The following is a 5,250-nucleotide window of genomic DNA, read 5'->3' as shown; positions in this document are numbered from 1 at the left end:
TCTTATTTCTTGTCTTTTTATTTGTATTGTATAATGCCATGTGTTTTAAATGCTGCTGCAACACAAAGATTTCCCAAATTGGGATCAATAAAGTTCTATCTATCTTAAACGAACAACCAGTGTTCCGGGTGAGGATCATCTCTTTACAAAAATATTCAAGTGCTAACCCATATTGTTACTTCTAAATGAATTTATTTCCAAACATATTATAATGCAGTGTGATGTAAACAACAAAAAGTACCACAGAAGTATGCTTAATATTTATTCATCAATCAACCACATCAATAACATTGTTTTTAAAACAATAAAATGGTCCTCTCTGGCAATGATTTATTTATGCGTTTCACCACAATACAAGTAAAAGGCCACCATAAGGGTGTATGTCTTGATTCTAGAGCGTTGGGGTTAGTCTAACATGAAAAGCATGGACAACAGAACATAAAATCAAGTTATGCAAACGATTATAACATACAGTATTAAGAAATCATACAACACAACAATTTTTTAATGATTTAACTATGTATATTAAACATGTACATTCTATGTGTCAATAAAATATAACAATGTATTAATTGATGTTTATCTCAATGTCCCTAATTATACATCCTAAAAGACTGTGCATTGTACATGTTGATTTAAGTACTTCAATCAATCAGGTTAATAGCTGGAGATCAAAAAGGAAATATAACTGACAAAGCAATTAAAGCAAGGAACGCAAACGAAAGCTGTTATTGGCCTGCGGTGTAACAGGTGCAGTCATATAAAGTTAATGACAGGTAAATCCTATAAGAGATCGAAAATAATAATGATGCATAGGCATCCCGTTCTGGGAAGAAAGGGAAAGACGTCCTGCTCTTGGACAATAATGTGCTCACCAAGTTGTATGGTAACCAGCAAGATATACTTGGACATTTAGGAATTTACATTCTAGTGTTTCAAAAAGGATCAAAAGTGAATGGTTCATTGCTCAGGATGCATTCCAGGGAGGCTGAGCATTTTGTTCAATACAATTTAAGTTGTGTACAAGTGAAATATTTGGCCTGATGCTGCGGCATAGGGAAAAGTCATATGGTCAACATATTCAAGTGTGATTTTCCATTGAGGAGTATGAATACAATCTCTAAATATAAAGTCAGTAAAGTATTTACATTTCTGATAGCACATCAAGTCTTGGCAGATATTCGTGCTTGAGAGCAGCAGCAATCTGGGGAAATACAGAGAAACAAAAAAGAGGGGCAGATCAGAAACCAAATTTGAGGTTTTTGAATATACAATGTATGTTAAGCATTAATTAATACAAAAGTAACAGCAACATGTCTAGGTTGAGGCTAAATCAACAAAGATACTGTACATTAATTCATAAGTAAATTACCTAAATTATGTTTCCTTCTTCATCCTCACTGGTGTCTGGACTGCTTAGGCCACTTTGACTTTCCTCTTCATGTTGAAGCAAAGAAGCATCAGGACCTAAAGCAGTCTTGTACTGCTGCAGTACCACCTGCAACCTCTCCGACGCCTCAGCATGCTTCCTTCTTAGGATGCACTCAAGTCCTCCATTCCCCTTGTCTACATCTGAAAATACACAAAATATTGTTATATGGACATACTACAAAGTAAGATTGCTTCACGAGGCCAGAGCACTTCAATGGAGTATATTCTCTCCCATGTACATATAAAGATGATTGTCACTGTCATGGGACATCATTATGTAAAATGGCCGGGTCAAATGGGCAAAGGCCATTATACTCCATCCAATTTCTGTGACCAAGAATGATTTGGGCTGACTTTTTTTCCCCAACTCATACTTTACAAGGTAGGTTAAGTTTTGCTTTCAACTTACCTTCCTCAGCCACCTTATTTTTTAGAGCAACTGCCATGTTCTGCAACCATGTGCAATACTGCGCCATCTCCAACACTAGGATGCCTTTCTCCTCGTGCAGTCTCCGTGTAAGCATCACTTGATCCAGTATATTTTTCTTGGCTGTAAAGTTAGCTAAAATCCAATCACAGTTATGTATATACACATGACTCACATTTTCATTATAGCACAACAATATATTTAAAACTCCAAACATGTACTTTCAAAATAATCAAATGTATACACAATAAGAAAACTTAAGATATACCCTTAAACTAAATGAACATTCTAACACTCTACATGATATGTGCATAACTCAGCAAGGTATACCTTCATATAACAGAACTTCAAATTAATTATTATGAAATATCTGAAAACTGACCCATGCCATGAACTTCCCACGGCCACAGCGCGGACATGATGCTCCCTCCAGAGAGGGAATGCTCCACCGCAGCAACATCTATGCCTCTGGCAGAGTCGTGTACCAGCTGGTTGTATTTCAGTATCTCCTGGTTAAGGCGCTTTTTGTCGTCTGCAAGCTTCCTTCGAAGTCGATGGCGGAGCTTGCTGCTGTCTGAAAAAGACATGAGGTAGAGGGATAGGGATATGTGACAAACTATATTTGCAAGTGCAAAAAATATATATAATTCAGTAGGTTGAATCTGCAACCTAAAACATTATATACCATTCTGTCGGTAAAGGGATTGCTTCCACTGCCTCACACTTAGGTAAAGCCCCTCAATGCTTTGCTGCAGTGCTGTTTGAAGGATGTCTTCAGAAGTACCCGATGTTCCTGTAGAAATAATATTGGCAGTCAAATGTACTGTTACACAACACGTAACGGTTTTGAGAAACAAAGTTGTGCAACATATTTAACACCTTTTAACACAAATTGATGGTACAACTATGGAAACTGGAACATATCAGAGATAAACATGGACACATAGTTGGCTTGCTATGGCTTGAAGATGATGTCCCCGTCTACTGAAATCCAGTGAGGGTCCCATTACGTGGCATGACAAATCAACCTTATATCATTGGCTGCTCTTTAGGATCAAATCTGTAAATTCAAACAGTCATGGACAATGATATGTAGCTGGTGTCATCTCGTCGTGCTTACCAGATGCCCATTCCTTCACGTCGGAAATCCACGTCGACACCATGTCATCTGAGACACAATGTAGCTCCGTCTTGAGTTCTTCAAGACTTGCAGTCTCTTCCAGGAGCCTCTTACTCGTCTGATAAACAGTAGACGATGGACATTTATCAAGATTAAAACTTGCTATGATTAACAACAAGCCATGTGCAAATGACAAAGGACACAACAACACCTTTAATAGGAGGCTCACCTTCACATATCTTGTGGAAAGTGCCTGATGGAGGGTGTCACCTTTTTTCCTGTTCCATCCCATAGCATGCACTGTGAGCATGTCCAGTCGTGCTTTTGAAAGCAATAATGAGGTTATGATGTGTCATCTAAAAAAGTATGCAATAATAGGGCAAGACCTTCCACTCACCTGCTTTGGACATGTATTTTGTTGTCAGGGCACAACGGGACAGGTAGCTGTTGACCTGCTCCACCTCTTCCCCGGCGGTCATCCCTGCTCCCTCCTGGTTCTTTCCACTCCATATAATCTGATGGTAAAAGGTTGCTGGAATTGTTGTGCAAAGAGGCTACATACTACTATACTAAACAGTATAGCTTAGATATTTACTACTTCAGTATTATAAATATAAAAAATATAAATGTACAGGATACAAAAATATTTCACATACCTCGCATTTGGTAGCATGGACTCGAGCATGCATTACACTGAGGAATGGCTTCATGGTGGTCAGCTCCTGGAGAGCAGGAAGGACACTTGCAGCTTTCTCCATGTACGGCCAGTACTTGCAAGCCACATCCATGGCGAAGAACTTGGCTTTGGCTGGCATGAGTTCCTTTTGAAGATACAGGGGGTAGGCGAATATCTCCCCCCTGTACATATTTAAGGCCTTCAAAAGAAACCCATGGCGACATACAGCCACCTCCATCCCTTCTTCATCCAGCTTAGAAGCCCTCCTTGACGTCTCCCTCGCTGCTGTCCACTGGGAGTCCCCACATGTGCCTCTTCCCTGGGTCTAAGACACGCATTACATCATGACAAATCAGTTAAAAGCAATGGAATCACGATCTACACCATTTGTTCTAATTATCTGATTTTGGAGTAGATGGTAAGGAGAAGTAGCTGAATTTGAAGAAAGTCAGGGTCGGATATACATGGCTATTTTTGTGATATACCTATAAGGTAAAATTATGAATAAAAACTTGCATTTGTCAGTGATCTCTGTATTTTGTCGACAAATGCAGCCACCGCGCTGTCTTCTGCTACAAAGAGCCCATTAAAAAAGGCGCTGCCATCAGAACTGAGAACAAAAAGATTAGCAAATATATCCATGAAATATAAACAGTAATCAAAAAAGTTAAATAACAACAATGTAAAAATAGCACCTTCCACTTCGCCGAAAGCGATATAGCTTCCTGTTTCCATCGGCAGAAACAGCCAACATCTCCGGCGTGCAGGCAGGGCAGATGAAAGGAGCACCACAGCAGAGCTGGTCTTCCTCATACGAGGCATAGGAGAACTCCAGAAAGCTGCGCTGCAGTGCATCTCCGTTGACAGGTCCAGACTGGAAGATAATTACATATATTGCTGTGATTTTGTCTATTTACGGAAATGTTATAATGTATAATATGGTAAAGAATATTTACACTTACTCTTCCTCCACACTTTGTGCGATGCTCCAGCAGCTTTGCAAAGGCCTGTCTGGAGAATCCTGGAGAGATGACCTTGAGCTCTTCAAAGGAGCTCAGGAGGTCCAAGGTGTAAAGTGTGGAAATACTGACCGAAGCTGGCCAGTATCCACTCTTAAGGAGGACTTTCAAGTCGGGGGTCCACTGCTGCTGGCAAGTTTGACAGACATATAGTGGCAGATGCAAGTCATAACGCCCTTGGAACAAGTAAATAAACATAATTAAGACACACTTTACAACAGTTCCATCTACAAATAGTCAAAGATTAACAGATATTACATGAAGGTTTTACTCCAATTGGAAGCACAATGCCTCAGCCCACAACAGTAAACATATAACAACAATTCAATAGAAATCCAAATATATATATATATATATTTGTTTACCATTGATGGTAATTAAAATCACTGGTTTGCCTGGTACCACAGTGAAGTTTTTGCCTTTACAGGAGCAGTTGGGTGCCTTCACAGTTGGCAATATGCAAGCTGTCAAAAAAAAAAAGAATAGCACTAATTACCATTATATGCTGGCCGAAGAGACATGTGAACATCAAAATGCATGTTTGAGAGAGCATACCTTGGTCATGGGTCTCATATCA

At 39.4% G+C, this 5,250-nt stretch overlaps 1 long non-coding RNA gene across 1 annotated transcript; it reads right to left on the bottom strand.

Moving 5' to 3' along the window:
* Positions 1-1,908: 1,908 nt before the first annotated feature.
* On the bottom strand, positions 1,909-2,587 carry LOC139434391 (uncharacterized). The gene is made up of 3 exons (XR_011643739.1): positions 2,544-2,587; positions 2,241-2,432; positions 1,909-1,993 (listed from the first exon to the last, which is right to left on the bottom strand). It is a non-coding gene; the product is annotated as an uncharacterized lncRNA (long non-coding RNA).
* Positions 2,588-5,250: the final 2,663 nt, after the last annotated feature.

This window comes from Pseudochaenichthys georgianus, chromosome 9 (genome assembly GCF_902827115.2).
Source record: "Pseudochaenichthys georgianus chromosome 9, fPseGeo1.2, whole genome shotgun sequence".
Lineage (NCBI taxonomy): Eukaryota > Metazoa > Chordata > Actinopteri > Perciformes > Channichthyidae > Pseudochaenichthys > Pseudochaenichthys georgianus.
The sequence above is the reverse complement of the archived record's forward strand: the minus strand, read 5'-3'. Positions and strand labels throughout refer to the sequence as shown.